The following is a 12893-nucleotide window of genomic DNA, read 5'->3' as shown; positions in this document are numbered from 1 at the left end:
TTGGTTGAAACCAGAAAACTACTTTCGTCAAAGCCGAATGCTGTTGTCCTATAGCATTAATTTTTGTCAACTTACCAGACTAAAAAGCAAACCATTTCTGAGTTTGTTTCTAGCCTCCGATATAACCAGCTTGACTGTAACTTTTATGGCGGTTATAGGTGTGAAGCTAAAGTGTCTGTAGCTGATGTTTTTCTGCGGGCTCAATTTATCATTAGGCGATAAAACCAACAAATATTCATTTTTTGATGTACTTTATGGGAGCTGTCATGCGAAATCCATCTCGCACCTAAATGTGCATGCTAAGGGACGCCTCTATCTAGCTGCAATTCAATTGTCGATCTTCTTCTATCATGTTGTGCGCAGTATCGATGTCTCTTGAAATAACAACCGATTTTGATCGACCTTCTCGGCAATCATCATTAACCCATTGTGAACAGTCTTCTCTGATGGCTCTTCGTTACCAAAATTTGCACAAAGCGATTCTATGCATTGTTGCTAAGTAAAGCTTTTCTTGAAATCATTCAAAGTAACCTTCCAATATTGATTTCGATTTTTGCTGCTTTTAAATGTTCACTATCAACAACTTATTCTCTTAATTTCTAAATGGCAATAACAAACGTCAACGTTTACAAATACAGTAGTGCCACAACTTATTACCGCCACCTATTGATAGATTGTAGAAACTTAAAAGGCATCATCTTTTCAAATCAAACAATAGTTATTGATTTATCTTTTTCATGAGCTTCGTTAAATTGTTTTATAAGTTTCAGATCTCAAAAATTCCAATCAGTTTATGGTGCGGAAAATATATATTTTATCTTAAGAATGAAATGCAAATGAAAATGGCAATGGGGACTTATCTTCGACACAAGCAGTAAACTCAGCAAATAAATGAATGTAAGTTGAATAAATTAGATACAATTTACCCTGGCAATACCTACCCGTTTTCTTAATTTATAGGAAAAACGGTCGAACGGTTGCCATATATAATTCGCAAAAACCATTTCCAGGGTTCCTTTATTGTAAATGAATTCAATAAAGATGTAACTAGAAATGTGACAGTTTTTTACCAATTTATTATTTCGTTATATTGTTATAGAATGTTTATTTCACTGACAGTATTAATTAAATCATTACTCACAGTAAAATCATTAATATTCCAATTTTTAGGAATTTTAATGAGACCAAGGAATATTTGGTCTATATAACAACAACGTGCTTCGTTTCGATCAACATAAGCAGATAAACAGGAACCAAATATATTTAGCAAATTCGATAATATTCCAACAATGATTTTAAGAGGTAAGTTCTCCAGGTAAAATCAGTTCAATATAAGATATTGAACTCAACCATATCAGTAAAACTCAAAAAATAAAATTAAATATAAATGATAGATTAGTTTCAAATTTCATCTACATAATTTATGTTTTTTTAGAATCAGTAAGAACCTTTTCTGTAGTAATAGGACATATATACAACCAAAATACAACGTGAATATAGCGGAAGAAAAAATCTGCTTGATCACCAAGTCCAAATACTGTACCAAGAACTGAAGTTTAGGGACCACGTCGACTATCTAGTAGAAAAGACAAGAATGTCAGAAAGACGACTGGAAGGATTGGAGGATGATCTTAGATGGAGCCGAAAACGAAGTTCTACCTCATTTCAAAAATACTGCATACATCTACACCACGGGAACACATTTCCAACAGTTCTAAATAAACAGTGAACACTCCTTAGTACATCAGAACCCAGCAAAGTTGGATCAGAAAAAAATTACCGAATTGGAAGACACCAGTAGAAGCTTTGAAGGACTGAGGACCCACACTAACATCTAGACGATGAACATCACCAGACACCCAAGGCCGAGAAAACAAATGACCCAGCCGTAAAGACATCAAAGAAGAATAATAGGAAGGATTAGTTATCAGAGGGTTTACTGATCCATAGAAGATATCGAGGATGGATGTGATCGAGTCTGTGTTTGGTTTATATATCGTTATATATTTCACGAATGATGGTAATTTAATATCAAAGCATATAATATTTGATTATACATATCATTCCTGAGGATTACATCGCCATATCATCGGAGCACTTTTTATTGATTGAAGGAAAAGTGTTCTTGTGGTATCTCGATGTGGTTTTTATTTGCATCGAGGGATATCGGTTTTGATGTTTTTATTGAAATTAAAATTCACTAATCAGAACAAAAAGAGTCAATGTTGTTTTCATACAAACATCTACATGTAAAATGAATACGTTTTTTGTTGATTACGTACGAAATTGTACTCAGTGGATACAATTTACATTCTATATTACATCAGCTCTTCTCGCAGCTTCTTGTTGAAATTTGAATCAATAAGGTGCTCGTGCAGAGTAAATGTATTATTGGTGATGTTATTTACAATCATTTTTAATCAAATGCATCGATGGTTCGTAGATACAAATCTGCGACAGCTCTTTTCGGAGATCCGTTTTGATATTTGAACAAATTCGGTTTCTGATATTGCTGCCATGTGTGATTAATGAAGGCAATTGAGTAAATTTTCGTTATCTTGGTTTCGTTAAAAATTGCATCAGCTTTTTTACGGAGTGAAGAATAAGATGTAGTTTGGGCTTTCATCTATAATTATGCTAAACAAAAATTTTTTTCAATTTCCATTTGAAGTTTGTAAGGGTATTTTCTGGTTGTATGTTTCTGTTTTAGGAAGTTAATATCCAGAAGCTATACTATCAAGTAACAATGAAAAATGGTGAGTAAAGCATAAATTTCTTATCATAAATATAGTAAAACTTTGGAATGAATACATAGAAGTATTCATTGATGTTAAATACGTTGATGTTAAAACGAATTATTTTCTTTTTAGAAGAATTAAAAAACAGACATTGCCAGGACGCCAAAATAATGAAAGGAATGAAGACGTCGCTGTATTCTGATGTTAAAAGTATTTTTTCAAAGTTTCAATTGACAAAAAGGTAAAATTCAATTTTACAATTACACAGTTATTCGTTTAAAATTTATTTAAATTATAAAAATATCATTTTTCTAATGCTTGATCAGAGACATTAGAGTTGTGAATATTATAAATATTATATTTTAGAAAATATTCAACATGTTTTTGTTCGTTAGTTTTTTGTGAAGATCTGGAACAATTAAAAAGAGAAACTGCGGTTTCTACTTATATTCAAACTTATAAAAACCATCCGGTGTTTTAAAATTAAATAATAAACAAATATTTGTAAAACTCTCTTTAGAAATACTTGATTTCATTGTTGAAACACATAAATAATGTTGATAGTGATAAATGAGAATTGAGTAGAAAAGTTAGCTATTGTTTAGCTTGAAAGAGTCGGACAACACACTCTGTTACATATAAGGGGTAGAATTAAACAATACCCCGCAAAACAATTCAAACAATTCTTGTCGATAAACATAAACCAGAATTTCAGTGGCGTAGGTACATTGAAATAATTCAAACATCATATGAACCATTTAAATTTTTTGGAATTACACTCGTGAACAAAAAAATCGAACCAAGTCCCAACGCCGCGGTTCTTTTTTTTATTTTAGCATCCCAAAACCATTAGTCTAAGCTTTATAATGAGTGGTCTATGTTGTTATTGAGTTGTTTTTTTTGGGTGAATAAAAAAAGGTACCATCTCTAGTTGGACTTGAACACAAGTGAGGGCCCGATTGCTCAGCGATATGCTGACACTGGGTTATCTCTCTCGGATGTGTACCTTTTTCCTCCAGAACCAGAAAGTTACCAGTCTCTTCGTAACGATGGTAAACTTAGAATCTCTGGAAACAGCAGACTGACTTTTGTTCGTGCCTTGTCGCATTAGGGTGACCGCTTGAGCAGCTCATATGTCCATTTTCAGGTAGAATTCTTGTTAAAGGAGATGTGGGACTTTGATGGTTAATTGATAGTGATGGGTAGAGATAGGCCGAGGAAAGAAAACACGAACGACCAAACGGGGTTCAAAGAAAGAAGCAAAAAGAGGAAAGCGTCAGCTTAAAAAACAAACGTTTCCTTCTAGATTTCGTGCTCAGTTTTTGCCAGGGACTTGCGATTGCAGGTATGTAGCCTGAGTCGATGTTTTTGCTCACGAGTGACCATAAAGTACGATATTGAACATGTATATCGTGAGTTTAAAACCGAAACTGACCAATTAAAAATTAATTATTTGAAGTTATTTTGACCAAGTGAGTTGACTAAGTCTTGTATTTAGCCTATTTTACTTCTTAATAATGTCCCCGTCGCTCGCAAAACATGACAAAGCCGATTTGGCTTGGAAACAGGTGAAAGTATCAGAAATAACCTATTGTAGAACGTTTTTTAAATACTACAACATTACATTTATGATAAAATGAAAGATAAGGGTGCAACGTGCAATTAATTTAAAGATAAAACCATTTCTTGATAAGTCTATCAGCAGTAATAACAGCAAAGGGCTTGAAACAACTCTACAAAATACTAACCAATTGCAAAAAAGAATAGATAATTTATTGAGCATTTTTAAATTGGCTCGTTCTAAAAGACTGCACACCAAAAAGAGTTCTTACCATGTAGAGAAATTTTTTAATTTAGAATCCTTATAATTATTTGTCCTGAAAAACAGAAATAAGATAGCGGCAATAAAGTATCGTGACTAAAAAGTCATGCGTTATCAGAAAACCAAACCTGGTTGAATCCCTTTTCAAGTACAATCTACGAGTTTATGGTAGAAACAGACCAGCTGATATTCCACTAAATACTCTACCATTGTAAACCATTCTATTAACAACATCAAAGGAAAAGAAAAAAAAATTCTTTTGAGGTTATGCTCAAGAAATGTTATTCCTCCAAAATTTCATGACTGATGTAAATCATTCTGATGCAGAATGGAACCTATGGTACCAGAACCACCCAACTATGAAAGTGATTCGGAGTAGAATTCAAATTAGTTCAGTTTTATATAACAAAATAAGTTGAAGTTCAGTTTTGACTACATTGTACTGCATTTCATTTTGATTAAGTATGTTTTCTTTTTTCGTACAGGAGAAGGTGGATAAGTCATTTTTTTTGAAAAGTAAAAATGATTAAATTTTCTGAGTATATTCATCACAAACTACTATGTTTTCTACAGTATTCAAAACTTTAATTCCAATTTGTGAAAAATCTTACTTTCTGACAACTGAAGCCCATGATATATTCCATTATTTTTTTTCTTTTGAGATATCAAAGTCACTTTTCGTCAGTATTTAGAAATTCTTTTGGCACCCTCGCGTTGTTGTTATTTTGGATAGTCCATCAGTCCACATTCTACTGTCCCCTTATGGCCACAGATGTCTCTAAACTTCTCATACAAACGAACAGTGATAGTCCGTTATCAGTTTTTGTATTTGAATCTAAACTTTTCTTAACATTCTAATGATTTCTAGCGCTTGTATAAATGATATACTTTAAAACATATCTAATACACACTTTGAAGATTCTGAATCATATTTAATATATGATTTAATTATGACAAAAGGCAAATGCTGTCTTGTCCTATTCAAAAATAGCTGCACCTTCTATATTTTATTATTAACTGTTTTGAAATAATGGATTTATTACCTCAAAATAGTGCAACTTTGAAAAGCCTCTTAATTATACAGTCAACATCAATAGACACAATATAGTTTTATAATACGTTGAGAAACACGGAGGGGCTCACTTCTTTGATTAGCATTATTTAAAGATAAAAAATATCTTCCAATTAAAAAGCATATGCCGCTGGTTCAATATATCAATCTATAAGAACGCAGCATGGGACATCGCCCAAGATACGTGAACCTAAATATGGATTAATATTAAATAAAAAAATAATAAATAACTCCAAATAATCTTTACACAATATTTGAACTTATTGTCGTGAAGGCGAGTTCATATGATTTACAGTTTCATCACCGACATAAGTATACTAATAAAGATTAGTTAGATGCATAATCAATTAGATACTGTTCTGAGACTGCAAGGAAGTCATCAAGTCTACGAATAATCGATGAGGAATTATTTAAATGATCATATGATGTTATATCATTTTTCAACCGAAAGTGAAAGCTATGGCTAATATGACGAAAGTTAATCATTTTTAGGATCAGAAATTTACAATGTTTAATAAATATTGAGTATTTATCGACCACTCAATTTTTTGCTATAGAACTACTACACCATATACGAGGACTGTCTGAAAAGTTCAGTCTCTTTTTGAGTCTATACATTATCCAGTACCATTTGTTGAACTTTTTCGATGATATCGTTGGTTGTCGCAGTTTTGACCGTTCCAAACGCTCGCCGTTAGTCAAGTTGATACTTCTAGCTTGAGATAATAAAGTACACCATAGAAAGAGACGATAGACGCCAAAGTCAAGGAGACAAAAAGGACAGATAGTGAAATAAGACAATTCAAATGGGTGGTAAGACGAAGAGGGTACAGCTTAAGTTGGTAGAGGATAGGTTGCCCGGTAATTTGATTAATCAACAAGTGACGTCCTCTGTTGGAAACTGACAATCGAGAACATAGGAATGGCATGATTTTGTCTTTTCTCTTTTTTAAGAATACATGTAAAACCCAATATATTTTTAATCCGAAAGAAAAGATCTAAAATATTCAATAATATACTTGGTGTTTCATTCCAAATTTAATTATATTGGATATTTTTGTGGGATTTTATTATGAAACCGTTGTTTATAAGTTGTCGATCTTTTAATCGAAATACCTGGATATTCCCATTCCTACAAAATGATTAATTGTAAACGATTTCTTCAATTCTTGATTTGGTTCATAAAACTATGGCAATTATTTTACGTCGTGTGTATTCTTCTAGATTTTCCATATTTGAAACCAAACTGGGCAGCCTATATCTTCTAATACCCTTGAGACAGTCAACATTAACTAAATTGAAAGTACAGCTTTACATGGTTTGATAGAAGTTATTTTTCATAGTTTAATTAGTGAAGTTATGTATTACAAATATGAAACATTGAAATTTAAAGCAACATTTTATAGTACTTGATTAATCGCTGTAGAAAAGTGAAAACTACTAACAAAAATCATTTTTGAAAGACCGAAAAAACGTTGACTTCACTTGGGAAGACCTTTAACTTCAAAAACTGTCGAAAACGATAGTCGATTTGAACATACAAAGGACTCATGTTTATATGGCGCCGAAAAATCTCACAACGAAACAGAAGTGCAATCGAAGGAACCTGTTTGTTGACGTTTTTGAGAATGACCAAGAATTATTATGACTTTTCCGAAATTGAAACAAATCTTGGGAGAGTCTGGAGAGCATGCAAAAGGCTGTAATCGATCAACTAAAAATCATACCACTTGAAAACTAAGAGGCTTTGGTTAAATTAAAAATCGGTTTCATTACTTTTATGACACACTTGGTATACCTAAAAATGTATATGGAAAATTAAACGAAAATTCACAATATTCTATATGAATAATACTTGTAATAGCCAATTATTGAGAATTTTTTTTTATTTAAATTACATTTGGTTCTAATAGCATCTCTGGTTTATTTTGAATCAAATTAAGCCAACAAAGCTCTTTAAAATATGTTAAAATATTCTAAAATTCTCCAACGAGTATATTCTTAGCCATTTTATAGATTTTACTCAACATTGCCGCTGACAACTCTTTCTCATAAAGTTTATTCTCTTGCCTACGGGAATTTGTTTATGCTCCGACTCAAGAAGTTTTCTTACTGAAAACTTTGTTAAAAGACCAGAGTATTGTGTTGGGCTGGCTTCTACTTTTGTACCCCATTTATATTACGGAATGTTGAATATATTTATTAACGTCCCTTTGAATCTTTATTTTTAAATTAAAAAAAAAATCATTTTCATTTGTTGTCTTTACAATACAAAATAAATAGTGGTGATTGAAAATGATAAAGTATATAAATGATTAACAAACAACGTTATGTTTGATTTGATAAAATAAGTAACGAGGTCGTCGTTCTTCCCAGTGTGTACTAAATTGCAGGACCTCGAGGCCTCATACACGGGATCGATTCTATTCGGAAAGGGTCAAAGAAAAGGCTTCAATTAACATATGCAGTCCACCCTTCGCTTTTCTGATGCTTCAGGCAGCGTCTGAATATCTTAAGACCTTGAGTAAACTTCACTTTCTTCGGGAAAATATAATAATTGTGGAAATAGATGATAACTATGTGTATCCTTAATGAAAATTCCTAGAGGGTTTGGGATGATTCAAATTTAAAGTCGCTTAGAAATTTTTTCTCTTATGAAAGTGTGTGCCCTCATCTCACATTCCCAGTCAAATCGTGAAAGTTAATAATTGAGAATCAACGAGCAGACAATATAAAGCGAAATGGTGTCGTTTAGGATGATTGTAAAGACAAGAGGCTTAAAAATTAGCCTCTTACGGAAGTGTGTGTCTCCATCTCGCATTCACAGTCGAATCGTGAAAGATAAAAGTTGGAGAAGCAATAAGCAGATAACATAGATCGAAATGATGTCGTTCGGGATGATTGAAATGACAAGAGGCTTAAAAATTAGCTTCTTATGAAAGTGTGTGTCTCTATCTCACATTCACAATCAAATCAAGTTATCAATGAAAAAGCAATGAGCAGACAACACATAGGGAAATTGCATCACTTTTTTTAATTAGATAGATACAGCGTGGAAGTTCTTAAACGACAGGAATCAACATGATTGATAAACTATGGTGACTTGCAGCATATTGTTTCTGATGTGTAATCTCTAGATTCTACGTACTTCACTTAATAGTCCAAAGCAACACGAATGATGTGCAGTCACACATTTCTTCTGTAGATAAGCGATGAACAAATATACCTCTCAAGTTCCCTTAAATTTTTGTCCTTAGTTGATACTTGTAACCTTTTCCTCATAGAGGGATGAAAGTGATTACGATAATATTAATGAATTTAAATTTTATGATATAAAAACGATAATTAGAACATCTAATTCAGAAGAAACTAGAAATTTTGTGAAATTTGTTTTGATAAATTCCAATTCAATAAACTAATCATTTATTAATGATAATTTTGGTATATAACTATCAACTTATTGGACAAGATCTAATTGTGTAGATTATAGAAAATCGCTATTGGTTTTGATGGAACTATATTTTTATTCTTTATGAAATTTGAATTGGAAATTCGACAAGCTATCTGCAGACGGTTTCGTGATTGCATTTGTTGTTTTGTCATCGTGCTTTGAGTTACATCGGGACAATAAGAATGCTATAGAAACTGTAAAATTTTGTAATTTGTTGATAGACGTAGTGCGGTCCATGAGTTCTTAGCCTTAAATAGAAAAAACTGTTATTTTTCAATACATTCTCCCCGTCTACCAACTAAAGCTTCTATGCCATTATAAAAAATATGATCCATCTTGAAGTCAAAACACCTCGGCCTTTAGCGACCAAAAAATAGTTGGACGGTTCCAGATCAGGGCTTTATAGTCAATCGCTATGCTTTATCTTTTATTCATAAATTTTTGCACACTTTTCTATTTCGAGCTTGATTATAACTTCTTTCTCTGTAACTTTTTTTTCTCCTTATATTGCGGCAAGTGTGTTTTCCAGCGATTTCATTAGGCTTAGCTTTCCAAACGCTTTTTGCCGGTTTCTTGTTTTCCACTTTTCATACCTTATAAAAATATATGTCAAAGCTTCCTTTATGACAGTGATAAAGTAATGTTTTGGGACATCCTTTATAAAAACTGTTTGTCGGTCATCCACAGTGGACCTGTGATCAGTCTAAACGAATAGTTAACCACGGGTTACAACAAAAAACCGACCGTAAATATTAACCAAACATAGCGCTCTCGACATAAATCTGACTTGTGGCGTTAGCTCTTGTTTATGCGTTCGAATATTTTAATGTGACATGTAGCGTACCAAAAATTATAACTGTTGAACTTTTTTAACTGACAATTGATTCTAAGTAAATTGATGTGGTGCTTGTACAGATTAAAATAAAGATATTTAATGACATTATAATACATATTTCCTCGGCTGATTATGATATAGAAAGCGACATCGGTATTTCGTTGCAATTTCATTATAATTTGAATTATAACGTAATTTTATACTGTCACCGCCAGTTCCATCAAGTACATACAAGAAAATCATGACTCAAGTCAAAAGTAATCGTGGCGAATCTAATTTGTTATTCATCATTTATATTAATGCCTGTCGAAAATTATGTCAAATTCAGTCGAATTAATCAATTTGCTGAACCTTTCACATTTTTATCTATATTATATATATATGAGCGTTTTCATGTGATAAATTCCGCAATTTTTAATTGATTCCCAGACGATGAATACATAAGTTTTCGAAAGCTCGGAATATATTAGAGTTAGTACACTTTTGTCTTTAATTCTGCCACAATCCCACTAAGTAAACGCTTATATATATTTGTAGTTCATACTTTCAAAACACCTTCAGTTAATTTATTACTGTAATTCAGAGCTAAAGTGTAGGTTATTTCTAACCGTGGCATCGTTCTACGCAAAAAATTAGATTGAATTGTAGATAGATGCGGTTACAGATTGTCTCTAAATTGATGTTAATTAAATGAGTAACAAACCGTTGCAGAATCAGTTAAGCTGAAGTGAACAGTTGTGATCGCATTTGAAGATTTACTTTCAACCTGCTAAAGTACTTCTCATCAATTACTAGTTGGTAGTTGAATTATAACTAGGTATTCTTAATGTCATATGATTTTGATTTAGATTAAATGTTCCGCTGTTTAACATCGATAAACAACAATTCGCAACAGTAAGAATATAAAAAACAATTTTCAAATATCTGCAGTGTGTGAATTTGAAAGCCTACCACCTTCTATATTTCGGTTCCTAAAGAAAATTTCGAAAATATGTGAGGCCACGTCATACTTTTTTTAGGGAGGGCAGTTTGTGGGGTGGTATTTGATTAAATTAAATCAAAATTCTAGAGGTAGCTATATAAAACCGTTGAAATTGCATGAAAGAGGCGCATGAAAGATTTGTAGGACCTGAAGCCTTCCATGGAATCAGCTACTATACAATAGAGAAAACGCTAGAAAATTAAATAATGTACAATAAGTTAACAGAAGTCTCGTCAAGGAATTATGTCCTCAATGGACTCCCGAAGATGCTAGGATTAAGAGAGAATGCAAAATGCAGATTCTGCTAAGTGAATGAGTTCGTGAAATTCTTCTCTTCACTTCACGGGTCAGTGATAAATCTCAACAAGCTATACACAAAGTTTCAAATTGTGTCCATTATTTTCCACAATTGAAACGTGGTCCAAGTTGATTCGATAGGGATGGAAATCATTAGAAGATGACCCACTTCCGGGAGGTCCTGTGATGGTGATTACTCTAGAAAACATTAAGGTACTCTAAGAAATTATTAAAAAGGACTTCCAAAACAAGTTTTCTAAGGATACTACATTAGCATTTAAGTGTGGCAAAAATTAGTGCACGAATCCTCAGCGCAGTGCAGAAGCAGCGTCGATTAAAATGCGGTAGAGCTCTACCGTGAGGACCAATAAAGTGTAATTTAATCAATTATATGTGATGAAACTACGATTTTTTGATATTATCCGACATCTAAAAGAGGTTTCACTCTTTTGAGTGAGGTTTTGGGACTATTTTGATTGATGAGGTATCAAATAAAACCGGTATATTAGTCCGACTCATTAAGGCAGTTGCGTTGAAAAATTATCGTGGCAAAAGCAACCGAAGTTGTTCCAGTCCACACTGCTTCGTTTTACAAGGACACTGTATACGAATGTGGTTCCACAGAGATTTAATACCCACAATATAGCCCTGATCTCGCACCGCCCGTCTATTTTATGCTCGCAAAGTCAAACGCCCAGTTAAGGATAGAAAGATTTAATAGTGACGATGAAATTAAATAGGCGGTATACGACTATTTTGACTCTAAATGTGCATCATCATATTTTTTATAGTAACTTAGAAGCTTTAGTTAGTCGTTTTGAAAAATGTTTGGAAGTAGAGGGGGAATATATCGAAAAATAATCATAGTAGATGTTTATAACCTTTGTATGTTAAGAGCTCGTGGACCGCACTACCTACGTTTTCGAATTAAAGCTTCCGTTATTAATCTCAATTATTCATAGATTACAATATACTTCGACCAATAATTTTAAAAGACATATTCTAATAGGCTGTGGCTTGTATAAAGTTCCGCCTCATTTGCTATGAGCACGGTGGTTGAGAGAAAATTTTATTGTCTGATGCTTTTAGATAGAATATGCCAATAATAAAGTTGTTCGCCCTCCCTCGTATATAAAAATGTATCTGCTGGGAAACTTTAGTTCCATTAATTCTTATTGAATATATTCATAAGTTATATAGAAATCAATGACGCCATAATATTGTTTACGACGATTATTCCAGATAATGGCAAAATAAACCTAACCAATAATAACTATTGGTCTATTCCGTCGATAAATAATAGTGTTTGTAGACTAAATTAAACAGTTGGACATTTAACATTCATAACACATAATAAATATAGCTTCGATGAACGGGTATATACCGACAACGGCCAGCCAACACCGAAGTATCGGGACTCAAAAGTACCGACTATGGTCGTCCATTTGTTTTGGAGAAAACACATTAAAATATAAATCGAAGCCAGCGACACAATACGTGGTCCAGAAGAAACGGCCCCCCTGCTGATTTTTTCTACGCAACCATAGCCAGAAATCTACACATACAACGTTGTCATATTTAATCTGTCAAATGTAGAGCATATCAATAAACTTTTACCGTTATAAATGGTTATACCTGCTTTACTATACAGGATGACAGCGGAAACAAATGGAAATATAAAAGACATATCATGTCA

The sequence above is a fragment of the Diorhabda carinulata genome, chromosome 1 (genome assembly GCF_026250575.1).
Source record: "Diorhabda carinulata isolate Delta chromosome 1, icDioCari1.1, whole genome shotgun sequence".
NCBI lineage: Eukaryota > Metazoa > Arthropoda > Insecta > Coleoptera > Chrysomelidae > Diorhabda > Diorhabda carinulata.
Note: the sequence above shows the minus strand (reverse complement) of the source record.